This window comes from Oxyura jamaicensis, chromosome 3, assembly GCF_011077185.1.
Source record: "Oxyura jamaicensis isolate SHBP4307 breed ruddy duck chromosome 3, BPBGC_Ojam_1.0, whole genome shotgun sequence".
In the NCBI taxonomy this organism is placed as follows: Eukaryota; Metazoa; Chordata; class Aves; order Anseriformes; family Anatidae; genus Oxyura; species Oxyura jamaicensis.
This window is the reverse complement of record NC_048895.1, coordinates 104344288-104362085: the sequence shown is the minus strand read 5'-3', so window position 1 is coordinate 104362085 and position 17798 is coordinate 104344288. Positions and strand designations below refer to the sequence as shown.

Here is a 17798-nt window from a genome sequence, read left to right as displayed (position 1 = left end):
TCCTTCCTTCCTTCCTTCCTTCCTTCCTTCCTTCCTTCCTTCCTTCCCTCCTTCCTTCCCTCCTTCCTCCCCTCCTTCCTCCCCTCCTTCCTCCCCTCCTTCCCTCCTTCCTTCCCTCCTTCCTTCCCTCCTTCCTTCCCTCCTTCCTTCCCTCCTTCCTTCCTTCCTTACTTTTCCCATCTTTTCCCTTCTTTCTTTCCTTTGTTCCTTCTTTCTCTAGGGGTGGGGGGGAAAGATGGGGGGAGGTTGTTGTGTGCTGGAAGGGTTGATGGGAATATTTCTGATTTTCCTTGCTCTGAAACAGGAATCAGCTGCAGCTAGGTAGAAGCATAGGCTTATATCTTGCAACTTCCTTTGCCCTATGGGAGCTGTGCAACTTGAAAAACTGCTTGCATCTTTCTACTCAATCTTTTTAAGCCTCCCAGTTTTCTCCCTGGGCTTCTATTTCTCATTTAGCCTTGCATCCCTCATGGCTTTGTGATGATACTACACCAGTATCATCATCTGCTCTTGGTATGCCTATGCTTGCTAGTTAACCATTTTACAAAATTAAGCAGGATATACCAAGGACATGATACTAACTGTGCAGCCTATGGGGCTTTCCTTCCTGGCACAGTCACTACTGCAAAGCCTGCTAGAGAGGAGGCAACTTCAGTTAATAGAAGCTGATGCTGCCCCAGGTACATCTTAACTACTCACAAAAGCCAGAACAAAGCCATCTCTGATATCAGCAAAAAGTGAACATTGAGACTGGAGTGGAATGGCCATTGGAAAATGGCCATGAATGAGAACTGTGAGTAGTGTTTCATCTCACTCGATGTTAACTGCAATATCTGCTCTTATACAATTGATTAATTGATTATACAGAGAAAAATAATATTTCATAAATTTCATAATTTCATAGATTTCATAATCAATATATTTCATATATTTCATAAAATAATATTTCATTTACATTCTACCTTTGTAATACTTCAGGTTACATGTATTTTGTTAGCATTCAATGTTCTCAGTTGTCTTTTTTTTTTTTTTTTTTTTTTTTTTTTTAATCCAGTGACTTTTCTAGACCCTGGTAATTTGTAGTTCTCCTACAAAGATGCATAAATTGCCAAAGCCAATGAGTTTATTGCTGTGAGCTGTCTATGCTCAGCAAAGGTCTGTACAGTACACTACTGAACTTCATGTACTATAAGCCTTTTAAAGTGGAAATTTACTGTGGTGTCTCACCTTGAGGAGCAAACCAAAACAAACTCACTAGAACAGTAATTTAAAGACTGAACCTTAAAAGGAAGGGAGAGAAATAAACCTACCATTCCTTCTCCTAAATGGTCAGAATCATGTGAAAATCAATAAGCTGACCTCTTTTTTTTTTCCCTTCTAACACTGTAAATAGTCCAGCTATAATGTTGTGCAACTGCTTTTAACCAGAATCTTCTGCAGGAAGTGAGCACAGAGGTGAGATGGGGTATTGGCCATAGCCCACCCCAGGCAGAAAAGAGCTGCCACCTTGCCCTGTGAGCAAAGCAGATGCGGAGCAGCTCCAACCTGCATGGTTGTGGTTAATACAGAATGGCTGAGGTCATGAGCTCCGTCCTGCTCCCTCAGCCTGAATATTTGGCATCATGCTCCCTGTTTACCTGAAACATGGGCAGATGTACTAGGAGCTCCCTGGCTGTCTCCATGGAGCAGCTCAGACCAAGGAAAAGTGATCAGCAAGGTAGACATTCCTGACTTTACACTTTACACTTCTTTTGAAGGTATATATATAATGAGTTCTCTGTATACAACAAGTCCAGCTCCAAGTTTTGGAGCTGCTCTGTATTACAACAAGAAGCAGCACTCTATCCAAAACCCACAGCATGGAGCTGCATGCCTCATAAAGTCCAGAGGACTTGTCCTAGGAAACTATCAAAGAACAGATCTGGCCCAGCTGCAGAGGTAAAGGGAATGTGCTCTTCTGACAAGAGATGTTGAAACAGGGGGGAAAAGCAGAGGCTTAGGGCTTGGGCAGGAAGCTGCAGAGGCCAGGAATTGCTTGACTGGCAGGGAGGACCTAGAGTCATCCTGCCAGCCGGGAGAGCTACTGTTTTGCATTGGAATGTCCCTGTGTGGAAAAAGAGGTTTTCCTGAACTTTGATGATCTTGAACAGGCTTATTCATTCATATTTGAGTGTGTATGATGGGATCAGCAAATTTGCGAACTTTTTAAAACCAATTTTCTTAATAAATCATTCACTGACATTCAAGCTCTTCTCAAGAACATAGCAAGGGTGATGAGAGTCATCAGGAGATGTGTCCCAGTTTCAGGATATACTTTCTGGTTGAAATTTTAGGAATTGAGAGTCCAAAATTGAATGACTAGTGTGTAGAACATTTCCTGAGATAAGTAAAAACAAGATTTCTGACTCCAAAGGAAATCTGAAGTGGTGTTCCTGTGTTTCAGCAAACACTTTACTTATTGGAACATTTGTCAATCTGGGAACTCCTCCTTTGAGGAAAAATTGTTCAGACCTGGTTTTGGTTAAGTATATATTTTTTTCTTTTTTTTTTCAATAACACTTTAAAAGTTTGGGATGGGTAGGGAGTTGTTTTTCTACTCTGTTCTACTGATATGCTCCCAATGTATCCCACAGAGGCTGCAGAGGAGAAACATCCTTCTACCAGTCTTCCTAAATGAACAGAAGCAATTTTTGAGACTTCATGTTTTAGAAAAATCACATGGGCTCTTTCCTTATTCTGCTCTTCCACCTAGACACAATTAAATCTAAAGCAGTAAATCTGGGCAGAGCACCAGTGCTCACTCCAGCAAGTACCTTCTCAATATGCTCTGACCTGTACGCAAGGCTGGGAGAAGTACTTCTGGAATCTGTAGCTTGTTTTACACCCAAGTGCCTCACTTTTCACTGAAAGCCTGGCATAAATTGATCATGTAAATACTCGTGCGAGAAATAAACTGGAAAGCTGCTATTTAAGAGGACAATGACTGTTTTACAAAGATTTCTATCAGAATGTATGTTGCTGTAGTTCTCTGTTATACTTTTTTAAAGGGAAAGGTAATACAAAATTTTAAACATATTTTTAGTTACCCCCATGTCCAAGTGTAAGACAATGGTGTTAAATGATGTTAACAGCTGCAAAAGGGGAGAGCTGTTCACAACTTTGGTAAACTGATGTGCATTATGGAACTTTCACAAGAACAATACCATTTATTTTTGTGTGTGTGTGTGTGTATGTGCAGATTATGTGCAGATTAATTAAAGCAGTATGCTTTCATTAAAAAAATTAAGTGCACCTTTAAAAGAAAACCACTGAGCAAACTAACTTTCCTCCCAGGGCAATGGAAAATGGCTATTTTAATAAGAAGCAAGCATAAATCGCTTATGTTCATTCATGTCTGTATATTGTTTCTGAATGCCAAAAAATACTTAAGAACTGTTTCCTGAGGTTAAAAAAAAAAAAAAAAAAAAAAAAGAAGAAGAAGAAAAACATCATCATAGGCATCATTCTCATTTCTGTAAAATGTAGCTGTTTTTGTCATGCTAGTGACAAATTTATGTTGATAGCACTGAGGAAAAGGATGTTTTTTCATAAAAGTGAGGAAATACTACTGCTACTGTTGTTTATGAGTTACACAGACAGTGGCTAGGAGAAGTAAAGCATGTGCTGTCTTGGCTTGTTATTGCTACTGGGAAGCTGTGGTATAGCTGTATGTTGGGAGAAGGATTACCCCAAGCCATAATGGATCCCTGGTGGTAAATTGAACATTGTGTAAGGGATGAGAATTGGGCTCCAAAGATGTAACAAAGAGAGCTTGGGTCATAAAGACTGTATAGCCACTGCAAACACTTGAAGTGTGAGAATCTGAATAAAAAATAATTGATGATTCAGTTTTTGTAGAGCTGAGCCCAATAATAACAGTAATGAAATGGTGTTCTTTATCAGAGCATAGTATACACTAGTCATACAAATGATTTACTTGGCCATTTTCTGGTCCTTTCCTCTGGAGGTTTGTTTTGTTTGTGTTAATTCTTTAGGGCAGGGATTATGTGGTTTATTGCCCCAGAATGGAGATTCCATGGAGCTGAAGGATGGGGCACTCTAAAACTTCACCTTAAGAGCTGGAAGGATTATTAATATTGTTTCCTTCCTACTGAAACAGCTTCTACCTTCAAAGTGGAAGCTGCTTCTCTAATTCATGCCTTTGGACAAGGCACCAAAAATAGACTGAGAAATAAAAGTGCCCCTCTGCAAGCAAGTTTTGCAGCTTGGTTCATCCGTGTGCCACTGTGCTCCCAGCGGAGTGACCATGGAACTGAGCTGTTGTGTGAGGTGCTCAGTTCCAAGACATTAGGATTTGCTTTTCCCTCAGCTTATTTCCTTAGTAAATTAAACTGTAATTGCAGTACACAGATGGATAGCATCATGTTTATTTGCCTGCTTACATTCATTCCTATCTGTCAGCCAGGCAGCAGGCAGGAAAGCTTCCTTCTTGCTGTGGCCTGAGTGTTTATTCTGGCCCGGTGAGACCTCTCCAAGACAGACTGGGTAACCAAAAGTATCTGAACACTGAGTAGCGAGAAACCTACACTGATCAGGAATGTACCTGCCTGCAGCACAAGAAGAGATTCCTGAGAAGAGCAGGGAAGCAATGTCTGCACTGCAGAGGTGACAGAGACATCTGTTTCCCACGGATCGGGAAGGCATGAGGTAGTTTATTGAAGCTTTGGAAACTACTGGAAATTATTGTTGGATAGTGTAAAGACTGGAGAGGAGTTCTCCTACCTCCAAGGTAAGGGGAGAGGGCACTTAGCATTTTTGAGTAATTTCTTTTGCCTTGGGCAGATGAATTTCTCATGTTTAAAAGGTTGTTTGGGGTCTTATAAAACATATCTGTAGTGACTAGATATCCTTTTGGGTGCTTTCTGGAAGGCAAACCTTCTGGTATGTCAAGCCAGAGCTGCCTCCACGCAATCATGAACACAGGGACAGCTTGCTAGAGCAAGGCATCATCAGTTAACCACGTGTAGGACCCATAATGGAAGAGTTTGCTTTGTTTTCAGCATCAACAAGCCTCCTCTGATGTCCCTTTCAATGTAGGTGTAGAGCAAGTCTGAGCAGATTAACACACAACCACAAGGATGTCAGATGACTGTAAGAATCTGCTGCTCATCTGGCAAAAGCTGAAAGATCATGGGGAAAAGATCTGAGGGAAGGGAGCTGTTAGATGTGAGCTAACATTTCTCTTAATAAAACTGTGCCTAGAAAAAGTAGGAAGGAACTACTAGAAACAGTGAGATTTGGTGGAGAAGGAAGCCACCTGTCCCTTTGGTGAAGGGGTTTATGAAGTTGGTTTATGGATTGTGTTTTATTTTGGACTTTGTTGCTACAACTCCTATGCAGTGTTTGGATGACAGATCTTGATAGCATTTGTGCAGTGATACTTAACCATTCCAGGGAGATTTAGAGATGCCAGCAGTCTTCAGAGACCCTTCCTGCAGTAACTGGAACTGTGTTACCATTTCAAAATCAAATCTATGCCCAGAGAGACATGAAAATTGTGACCTGGTGGGATCAATAGAAAATCAGGTCACAGCTGAATAAAGCTCTCAAAAGTTTCAATTCTTACTTGCTCGAACCCCTCTCTAGCCTGAGGCCAACTCTATCAGCATTTTCTCAGGATGGTGAAGTTATAAGCAGCATACTGTAAGACAGTTATGCTGTGATTAAATGTAAGGAAATACAGGGCTGTCGGCAGTCAAGGAACTGCTGGTATTTTAATTTGAAGTGTCACTCAGTCTCCTTGAGTTGCTTTGTGTTGGTACTGAATAAAATAGGATATGAGTGAATTTTGAGAAAAGAGACATGTTGATCAGTGTGTTGGGATCAGCTTGGAAAGAGTCACTGAATTTAGGGGACCCAATATGGCTTCTCTAGCCAGACCAACTGTGTCCATGTGATGTTCCTTCATCCTCACCTCCCTGAGGTGAGGTTGCACCAAGCAGTTGTCTGTGTAAGGACTGGAATAGTTTGATTCACACTGAATCACATAAAAACTGATTTAATGAAGTGTCCCTTGATCTTCTGTGTGTTACTGAGGCAGGGTTTTTTCCACTTGCCTGGGGCTTTCTGAAAAGGCTCAATCGCTTTTTCACCTGATTTTTTTTTCTAGCTTATTCTCCCACTATTGCTTCCTAATGAACCTGTGACATTTATTCCCATATCTTTCCACCTGCCCTTTCCTAACTTCCTCTCTTTCCTGAGGTGAAATTTTAACATTTTCTTTACTAGGTAAGAGAGAAAAAAATACAGAAAGACTTAACACTTGCCAGAGCTAGCAACTGCTGGTTCTTTTAATTCTTTTTATTATGACAATATGTCAGATTCTTGTGCTTCCCTGGCTCCCAGTGGAAATACTAGGCTCCAAGGAGACAGAAAGAGGGCTATAAAGAAAGAAGGCATTTACTCTTAGCAGTGATTTTTCTAATGAGAGATTTTAGCGGTGACATTAACAAACTGTTCTCCTGAAGAATTTCCTGGGGGCTTCGATGTCACTACACATAACATCAGCTAGGTGACAAACTCTCACCATCACCTCAGTCATGGCAGGAATGGCATCCTCACCAGGAGCGGGATTGCACTCTGGTCTTTGGCAGAGGGATGCTGAATACTGAGTGAGGGAAGCAGCACAGCAACTTTCTTCTAGGTGCTTGTTTACATCTTGTAATTGTTATTTTTGGTGCAAAGAGTATCAGAAAACTAAAACAAACAAGAGACTTATATTCAGGGACTTAAATAGTTTTGCAAAGCTTAATTAAACTTCTAAATCTTTGCTCTAGGCAGTTAAGCATTGCAATAGGTAAGATGAAGCGTGGAGAAGTCAAGAGACTAATTCAAGGTCAGTGACAGAGTCATGAGTAGCCCCTGGGGGTTTCACTCTGTTCTGCTGCTGGTGTAAATCATTGACAGTAATTCCAGTCTGGCCAGCAGATTTCCCGCAGTCTGAGGCCCGTGAAAGCAGGGAACTTGCTTTGAATATGAGCCATCCTTTTCTGGCCAGCAGACAGCCTTTAGCTCCTGTTGGTAATTGTTTTATGTATTTAATTATCATGTAGCCCTTTGTTATCACAACAAATAGGATAACCTATAGTTTGGCTGAGAAAAGAAAAAGACAAGCTGGAAAAGCTGATGCTGAAAAAGAATACCCAAATTTGCAAGTGAGCCAAAAGGGTGTCAATCTACCTGTCTGCATGCTCTTTCTAGGAAAACAATTGGTTAAATAAAAAGACACCAAATTCAAAAACTTGGAAAAAATGTTTATAAAAACCAAACACCCAGTGAGTTTGTTAAAAATCCTCTGACCAGTCTATCATCAGTCTTCTAGCAAAAACAATAAAACTGTCTGCATCCTTCTGTAGATCAGGTGTGGGTCCGCTAAAGGAAGAGCTCTTCAGGCAGCCTCCCAGTTTGCCCAGGGGACTGGGCACAGAACTCCCTGAAGACACAGTGTGCAGTTCTGCAGGGGCTCAAATCATGATTATCCCTTGACACTTGGATTCTGGGGTCTGCCTCTCATTTTGATTGAGGTATATTTCTTGAAAGAGCTTCAAAGATCTATTTTGCTTTCTATCCTAATTGTATAATCTTCAGAGTATCAGACCTTTACAGTCTGAGAAACCCAATTTCCATCTAGCTTTACTCATGATATTTATCATGAACCATAGATTAACAAGTGATTAAAATTGAACTACAGCAGGCATGTAAGTGTAAATCTGAATGATGCATGATTACTCGGAGCCAGCAGACGTACAAATAATTGGCCTTTAAAGTTCATTAGTCAGTTTTATTACAAATAGTGCATTTGCATGATGTTTGTAAATTTATGCACCAGTGGGCCTAAGTGATGACAGCATTCCTCTGAATAGGCAAAGCAATTACAAAAAGCACATCCGCTATTTGAAATGCCAATGCAGAACACTTGTTTCAATAATTGGTCATAGGGTTTTAGTCCTGGAAGCGAGAGACGTTACACTCTTTAGTTACAGCAAGTGGCATACACAGGCAGTGTCCCAACATGCTGAACAAATTGTTTTTGCCGTTGATTCATCCCCACTCAGTATGTCTGAATTAGAAGTAGAAAGCTTTTGAATTGGATGCTGTTAGATTTACCTTCTCCTTTGGATGCTGAAGAGCTTCTCTCAGGCTGTCACAGGGGATTTAGTTATATAGTGCTATTCTCTATATGTGATTCCAATAAGAACTGAAAGATAATTGGGGAGATACTAGAGGTTATGGTGTCATTAGTACTGATCTGCTTCTCTCTGGGCTTGATGAGAAGATTGGTAGTGAAAGTAAAGATAAAAACAGTTTGGAGAAGGATGTGGACTAAGCTGTTAGGTACTGAGAAAAGACACCCTGTCACCCTGCTATTTTGTTAAGCTTTAATGGTATTTTTAATCTATGCACATCTGCTTTTGCACCTCAAGGTAATGACCAGAAATGTCTTTGTCGATTAAAAATTAAATAGGAGATAAGATCCATGTGTAATTACACTGAAGTGTTGCATGCGTGTGCTGCCTCCAGATAAGGACTGCTGCAGCATACTTTCCATTTCCAGGTTATCCATGATTCCCAGCTAAGAAGCTGTGTACTTTGGGATACCAGAACCAATACAGTACTGTGAACTTGAACATGTTTCGGCCTTGCTTGCTCCTCTCTGCTCCAATATGAGATAATTAACACACCATATGTTGCTTTCTTCATTAGCCAGTACAGTTGCAGCACACCTAAACACTGTGCATAACATCCTTTTTTATGCACTCGCACACAGCTGCATTAATAAAATCTGAGGAGGCAGATGTGTTGTATGCGCATATATATATAGATGTATGCAGGCATGCATGGCAGTTCAGTTATAGGAATGGTAAACACTCACAGCAGGAACAAACCAATGATGAGTGAACCATAAAAGCTTCATCTGAGAGAAACTTATAACAACTTGAAGGGTGCTTTGAAAGCAAATGATATGTTCCTAAAATTTCCATTATTTCACTATAATGACAAAAAAGGCTTCCATTAGGTTAAAGATCTAGTAGCATTCTGCAGTGTGTAGAGAATTTCTCACATTACCAAACCAAATACATCCTGTTCCAGTTAAATTGCTTCACTGCTTATATTCATTAAATTTTGAACTCTAATACAGAAAACTTCCAACAACAGGAAGCATATGAGCTTGGAGTGCAAATTCTTTAACTCATTGTAACACAGAAACCTGGGAAACACTAGCCTGTGCTAGATTTTGTTCCATTCTTACCACATGCCCACCTGGTCTAACTGTCAGATAGACAATAACAAGTAATAGTGGCACAAGGCATCACACCAAAAAACTCATGGAAGTTGGTAAATTGGTGTTGGCCACATGGTATCCCAGAAGTTACCTCTGACAGTTAAAGTGATCATTTTAGGACAGCTTCTTGTCCATTGATGCCTTCACTAATAAAGGCATCTGCTGTGGCGGCTGTCCTGGTGTACCTTGCACTTTGTTTCCATGTGCTCTATAATGAAATAGTAGGAGTTTGCCCTTTCTGAGCAAATTTTATATATATATATATATACATACACACAATTAAGCAGAAGCTCCCTTCAGGGTAACCCATGGGAAGTCACCATTCAGTACAAGGGTGGATTTTTCAGTCTAAGTCTCCATCTGATCAAACCCCAGTCTTCACGTCATCAAGCTACTGCATAGTTGAACGTGCTCCAAGTAGCAAATGGAGGCTAGGTGCCCCAAGTACAGAAATGATGTAAGCATCCTGTGCAAAGTGATGCAGCAGTGAGGGATCACAGTGCAGATGGTTGCACAGCATTGCCTGCAGTGCGTTCTGGATAAGAAAGGTTGATAAATTGATGCTTAAGCCTGTTGATGTTCAACTGCAATACCAAATCTGGGTATAAAAATGAATGCTGTCTCTTTTACAAAAGAAAATGCTTTACTTGAGCATGAATCATGGCTGTTGTGGCTAAAGGGTGACATTACATATTAGTGTACATTTTGTGTTTTCACCACAAGGGAACAGATAAGTATTAGAACAGATACAAACACAGCTGAAAAATGCAGGCTCTCATTTCAGATACTTTGAGTGGTATCACACTGGATGATCATCACCAGCAAGGAAAATCTTCTGTCTTTTTACCTTTCAAGGTTTTTCAGAAGGATGGACTTTTTTAATTGCATGGTAGCTCTTATAGTAACAAAACTAAAATGTATATATATATATTTATTATTTTTTATTTTTAAGACAGGCTTTTATAAACTCTTTGCAAAGAATCTGATGTGGGTTGTCAAAAGACAGATGGGAACCATATACAGTGAATAATTTCAAGCTGATATCTCTTAAGATATTAACAAAATCCCTCTTGCAAAGTTGCTATAACAGTTTGTGTTTTTACTTGTTTTACTGTAGGCTGCTCTTAGTTTATTCTCTCATGTGGTAGTTGTTTTCTAATCTTAACTTTTCATCAGAGGGAAAGGCTCTTTTCTCCTGCTCAGGTGAAGGATTTTGTCTTGTGAAAGCACAATGAGCATCACAGACTCATCTGTCACATAGATAAATTTTTATCCATGTAGAACTGAATTTCTGCAGTGTAGATGGGTGTTCAGAAGTATTTTATTTATTAATTTATTTACTTTTAAGGAGAACATTCTCTGAAAGGTTTCTTCAAGGAAAAAAAAGGGAGGGGGGGGGGAGGGGACACAGACGGACATGCTTTGAGTATCCAAAGGCTAGACTGCATTTAGGTCAGTTTGTGAAGGTTGCATTTCATCATGAAAACCTGCTATACACAATTGTCTGTTTAAGTTTCTTTTGTTTCATGAAACAGATCATACACTGTGGCTGTATATAGCTTACCAAATTTTGGTAGGATGTCTGGAAGGCAAAACCAGTATTTGTTAGTAGAAATATGAACAATGAAGTAATCCATCAAATCCTTTCCTCTGTGAAATACGTTAACCATGAGTTGTGCCATTCCTGATAGGTTTGGATTCTGCATTCGTTGCTTAGGATAAAAGCTTTTTCTCCTCATTCAAACTGCAACACACTTTATTTCCTGCTATTTAATAACAACACCCTAAAATGCACTGTTAATCTGAATGAGTACTTATCGTTCTCAAGGAACTAGCTCTTTTCCAGATAGCTCTCTTAAAACAGACAGTGCTAGCAAAGAAAACAGCTTAATTTACTGCTATCATCCCCATTTAAAGGGTATTTTAATGTCTTCACAGTTGCCCTGTGAAGAATGTCAGGAATTTTCAAAGCCTTAAGCTGCTTTACCTTTACCTGTCAAAATGAAAACAAATGCAAAAATCGTTTTTTAGTGACTTTACCAGCTCTTTCTTTTTCAAATAAAACCCTGCCATGTGCTACATTTCCAATTGCCTAAACTAAAACTGCTGGACAGAGGGTGACTGTGTGGCATTTGACCTCCAGACCTTCCAGCGTATCAGACTGTGGGTCTGCTTGCTGTGCCCTGGCCAAGGGCAACTGATGGGACTGCCAGACCCAAAATAGAACAACCACCCAGCAACTTAGATTTCTGACAGAAACCCAAAACAAAGGCAATTTGGTTTTCATTGCCTTAAAGCCTTTAACTTGGAATGGGAAGCTGGGGAGAAGAGATAGGGATGGTGGGAGGAACTGGGGAGCTACACATCTAAACATGTTACCTCAACATTAGATGCATCCTCCACCGGTGAGAGGATGCTCTTCTCAGCCAGTCCACCCTTGGTCTTGCTACAGCCAAAGTCAAACAGTATTGTAAGCTCACATCATACCACTTAGTTCTAATGTTATGCAGATTTTTTTTTTTAATTGTAAATGAGCTTTATTTAGAGTGTTTGCACATATACAAAAAATGCAGTATTGTTTCATATCTATCTCTCTCTCTCTCTCTCTACTTTTTATTTTATTTTATTTTATTTTATTTTATTTTATTTTATTTTATTTTATTTTATTTTATTTTATTTTATTTTATTTTATTTTATTTATTTTTAACTGCCCACAGTGTTTTTCAGATAAACTCATAGGGACAGAATGGGAGCCACTGGGCCTGGCTCCAGACTTTGGCAGTCTGGTTATTAAGGAGTGAAGGGAAGTTTTTTCACAAACTTCAGTAAACAGCTACTTTAGCTAATAGTGCAGAGTCTTGATTATTCACCCCATTGTGACTTACACTGATTTCAGGGAGGGATGTATTATATCCTGACTGAAGGCAGGAGGTTATGTTTCTGCTGAACTCAACAAAAGGTGGATTGTGCCCTTGTAGTACAGTAGCTTTGAATAGAATCTGGACCCATATGTTGAAACTGTTCTGGTCTCTAATTAAAGACTAGTATCTCTGCACTGCACACTGAGTTATTTTGAGGCAGTGAGAATGCCACAGCAGGGAGTGTACTTGGAGAGTTGGTACTGAAGGCCTTGTTACACCCTGCATTAAAGACATGTGAGTTACTCAGAAAGCTTCAACTTCACCTGAAACTGTTCTTCTTTATTACTAAAAATAAAATAAAATTTAATAAAATGAAACTTAATAAAATAAAATAAAATAAATAAAATAAAATAAAATAAAATAAAAAAGAGCTTTTCAATAATAAAATCTTTCACTGGGATGAGAGGTGGTTTTGAAGCATATTTAACTCATCTTTGAAATAAAGCAAATAAAATGTAGGAACAGGGTAAGAGTCTCAAGGGGATTTAGGTGCTGCTAACATAAAAGCAACTAATTATGCTGATTCTTTTGTCTAGATCAGCAGGAGTCATAGGTCCAAATTCTCCATTCTTGCAGAAAAATTCTGTTAGCCTTACTTCTTTCTCTATCCCTGGAATCACATGCACAATCTTTCATGTGGGCCACTTGTAAATAGAGCCAATGTCATGGCTTCTGTCCATTCATAGAGCCTGAAAGTTGTCAAGATCTTGTAGTCTGACTTCCTGACTGTCACAAGCCATTAAGAATCTACAGGTCCCAATAAAGCAAGACTCATAAGTACACCCTCTGGAATACATTTAGCATGTAGTTAAAGATACGGGTAAACTCAAACTGTCTACATTTAGTGACCAAAGGGAACTCCAGTCAGAGCAGCACTCAAACGCAAAAGGTGCAGAGAATACTTCATCTCATGTGCCAACTTTTTCTAGACTACCCTTATATGATCTCAGTATCAGATGGCTAATGATACTTGAGGTAAATCGCAACGGAATAAATTGTTTCAACATTTATGATGATGACGATGATGATTATTTTTCTTATAGATTCAATGAGATTTTAGTACTTAGCTTCAGGAAAAGTAAAATATTATTTTCAACCCATCTTCAGCCTTCTTTCAGCCTTCATTTTGATAAATTAAGTGGACATCTTTAAGTGACAGCACAAGACAAGTTGCTTAGTCCTTGAAACATTCTGTCTGTGTGGGTTAGATTGGTGGAGAGTGATATGCCATTTTGAAGATAGCATCCTGATCAGCCCCACTGGCTACATAGGTTCACAGAATGGTAGTGGTGTGTGTAGTGGTGTGTGATTACTTATGGAGAAATTAATATGGGAGATCTGCTCCAGTTGCATGTGAGATATTCTCTAGCTCATTCTGGGGGCATCAGCTTCAAAATTCTCCTTCAGACAGCTTCAAAACACATGTATATTTGGATATTTGATCCAGGAAATCCTAAATATGGTCTAAAGAAAAGTGCCAGAACGCTGTAGAGGTAGTGGCATCAGCAAGAACTACTTTGATATAATGAGCCACTACTGTTGTCCCAAATTACCCATGATTGCCTTTTTGGCTCTCTTATAAATCTTCAGCTTTTAGGATCCTTTTTGATCCTAGAATGCAAGGCCAAGGAAAAGATACAGACATACTTTGTACTTCAAACCAGTTGCACTTGTACAAAAGTTCTGGTAGTTGTTTAATTTTTATTTTTATTGGTGTTGTTTTGATTATTATTTATTTTTTTGTCAAATTTAACAGTGAGAAAGTTCCCATAATTTCATATAGAAAAGAGCAAGGACACCAGAATTGTACTGCACATTCTTGTACTCATCTTTCTAATCCTAGTTCTTTCTCCTTCTTTCATACATAACATAGTCCTATTAATTACACTTGTCACTGTATTGTACTAAGAATTTCTGTTGATTTTTTTCTCCGCTATCACTGAGCTTCACTTTTTTTGTCCTAATTTGCAAGGTAGAGCATAAAGGGTGTTTTGCTAGAAAGGACTACAGTTTCCCCACTGTGAAGGTTCCTACATTTTCACCCTGCCTTTATTCATCTTTTGCAACTGACTTGCTATCAATACACATTTTCTAAGGCAACTGTTTTTACCAACTGACAGATGATTCATAAAAAAGGTTAAGTGGCATTTGACAGAGGACTGGTCCGTACCGCTTACCATAAAGGCACACAGACAATAAATGTCTACTCATGCTAGCCTTTAATTACTTGTTTTATATAATTGCATTCATCATAAAAGAAATACTAGATGACAATTTCTTTGTTTGATTTTTTTTCACTGTATTCCAGAAGAAGTATATCCCAGGAAGGCTACTAAAATTTACTTCCGTTTAAAAATATCACACACTGAGAAAGTTAACATCATTATAGAGCCTGAGTGACCTGCTTATGTATGGACTAAAACCTACATAAGGAATAAATTGCATTTAAAATTAAAAATGCCCAAAGAGCATTATCATTCTTGTTAGCAGGACCAGAACATAATCATTAATCTTTGTCAGGAAATTATAGCACACTGATCTTAATATTGTCCTTGTAAAAAAGAAATCTGAACTCTGCAGCACTAAAAGTGCTGGATCTCTCATCTTCATCATTGTCTATGTACTCTAGTCTGCCAGGAAGTGTTTTGTAATTTTATTATTATTATTATGTATTTTAGATTTTTATTTACCTGAGATCTGCACTTCAGTCTTTTGCCTGGGCCACTCTTGTGTGCCTCTGGCTGATGGCAAGAAATGAAGAAAATTCTATATTCATGGACGTGAGATTATTTTCTTCCCTGTATGATCACAAGAACAATTATGCTTCAACTTCTTTGTTTCTTGGATACTTGCAAGATGGATTTAAATGGATAAAATATAACTGGAATCCATGAGCTTGTCTGATTTTGCTTTATCTTTCTTTCTCTTGTCATTTGAATATAAACTCCTGAAAATAATCAATCTTATGGAATACCTACGTTAGGTTGTGCTTGGATTTGCTTTTTCATGGAAGTCTTCTGGTTTTCCATGTCCTTACTAACAACAATAACTGAAAGTGACACTGGATCATTTCTTTCCAAGTCTATAATATAACAACATTACAGTCAGCCATCCCTAAATACGTGGCTTCCTTACTGTGCGCTTTCCCACAAAAGCAAATTGTGTCTTTCATGACAGTGTATTCTTTTATATAACTCTACTTTCACTTGGCTTGTAAATGTTACTTGGAGCACAAAAGGTCCTATGGTCCCATTTCAGCAAGATGATTGTATTAGGTGTGTGGTAGTTATCAAATAAATTGATGGTATTTCACAGAACAAGGCTGCATGCTCATGCATACTTAAATGTGTTACTGAATTAGGCCCTCCGGAGACAAGGTCATGCTTAAAGGATTTTCTGTGGTAACCTAAATTGTTGATAAACACAATGGTGAGGGTGGAATGTGACACAGTGAACAGCCATTTGGGCAGATAACTTGAATGCTTAGAAAGAGGAAACATGGAACTAATAAATTCATTTATTTAAAGCTCTTTTTATGTCTCTTTTATTTGTGATTCATGTGGAGGAATATGAGCTTTAAAAAAAATACCTCAGAGGTGATGGTATTCTTGGTATACAACATGATGAACTCCATGGACACAAGTGAAGTCTCTGTACCTGTATTCTTCTAGTTTGTGTGTCTGTGTATAGCACATGGCTAAGCAGTAGCCTGACACCTATTGTAATGAGATTTGTTGAAGGAATAATGCAATTGTACCAATTAAACATGCAGACAAATATGTTATAAGCAGAAAGCTTATTGAGTAAACCTGTAGAATCTTTTCCCATGCATTTTTCTTAAGTATTAAGAAGACCCGGTAGCTGATGATAAGGCAATTGGTCATTGGTCTAAAGGCAAAGTTTATTTTTGAAAAAAAGAAAGAGATTAAAAAAAAAAAAATTGCTTATTTTAAACTTGTTACTTGACAATTGCATTTGTTTTTTTGGATATTTTCTTCTTGTTCCTTACCAAGTCTTAACTAATCCCTGCAGCAGTTTTTTTATCTCTGGACTAGAGCCTATAAGACATAAAGATGCTAACATGTGCTGCCTATTTACTAAGTATATTTATTTAGCTATGAACAGAAAAGAAAACAATATTGTATTCCTATGCTTTACTCCGAGCACAGTATTCTGATTTTGCCCATATTAATTTGTAGGGCATAATTATATTAAGTATTCAAATATTCCTACATTAGCCTGACTAGGAAATGCAATATTTATTGTGTTGCAAGAAGAAACAAGTATTATGATCTGTAACACACACAGTGGTTCTAATCCTTGTGCTCTACTCAAGACATACAATTTATTGCACTCTTGATAAAAGTGTATACATGTTACAGTCCTGCTTAGAAACAGATTACTATGACTGGGGTTTATGACTTCAGAAAACTTATTTTTTGCTATTTCTTTGGTTCAAAGTCTCAAATGTGCTGTCACGGTGTGTATCTAGAGGAATTGGATTTAATTTGCTTTGGTGGTAAATACAGCTCTATGAACTCTCTTTTTCTCTCTTGAAAAGGGAAGTTGGGTCATGAGTAGAGTTATAGGCCCACTGTGGTATTTCTACATGCACCCAAACTGAAACACATGACAGTATCATTGATATTGATGGAGAATTTGTGTTCTTAAAGATAAGCAACTGTTTGAGTTTCACTGATCTTGGCTACTTTTGATAACTCTTGAGGAGCTGTGCTTACCCATGCCGCCAGATTAAAAAGGGTATTTCCATATTCCACAGGTAAAGATGATATGGGGTGTAACACCATTGTTTGAGCGAAAAAATGAATTGCTGGCAGGTATCCTGTTGGTGTGTTTCCTCCTTTCACTGCTGATCCATCTCTGGCTGACCAGAGCAGGGCTTTCCTGCAGAGCAGTGAGAAGAGGGGAACACAGTCTTGTGGTGGCCACTCTTACCCCTGGAAAGAAGGGCAATAGGGATTTGGACCTACAGATGGCCAAATGGACAGTCAAGATCAATAAAGCAAAAAATGTTGAGATAAAGGAACCAAATGTTGAATCATAGGAAACCAGAAGGCCACACTGAGCAAAGTGACATCCTGAAGGGATATCATGAACCAGTAGATAATGCCCAGCAGGGCTCAATCTGGGCAGCACAAGGCGAAGCAACAGAAATGAGCCATGCACTGGCTGGAAAACTTCCTCCTCCCAGTGCTGCCCCAACCAGCTCAGCTGCAGCCATGGGCATGTCAAGCAGGAGCCAGTATCTGGAATCACCACTTTTTAATTAACGGCTTATCTGTTAAACGACGTGCTCTTAATACTTTTCTGTTTCAGGGTATTTTGGTTCTCACATGGTAAAGACATTATACATAATTTTCCTCTCTTTCTATACCAGTTCTATTTGAAAATTTGAAGTTTTTGTCAGAAGACTAGACTGTTCTCTTTATAGAGCTATAGATTCCTCTTCTGTCTTGTTCTGTCAAGTGGGAAGGGAAGGGAAGGGAAGGGAAGGGAAGGGAAGGGAAGGGAAG

General features: G+C 38.8%; 1 long non-coding RNA gene across 2 annotated transcripts in view; it reads left to right on the top strand.

The window, feature by feature from the left end:
* The window catches only part of LOC118164059, a 39518-nt gene that overhangs the window by 991 nt on the left and 20729 nt on the right, over positions 1–17798 (top strand). Inside the window, exon 2 of one of the 2 annotated variants that reach the window (XR_004749319.1) lies at positions 1055–1155. The exons of the other annotated variant lie outside the window; for it this stretch is intronic. This is a non-coding gene — a long non-coding RNA (uncharacterized LOC118164059). The remainder of the gene's footprint in view (positions 1–1054; positions 1156–17798) is intronic. 2 annotated transcript variants of the gene reach the window in all.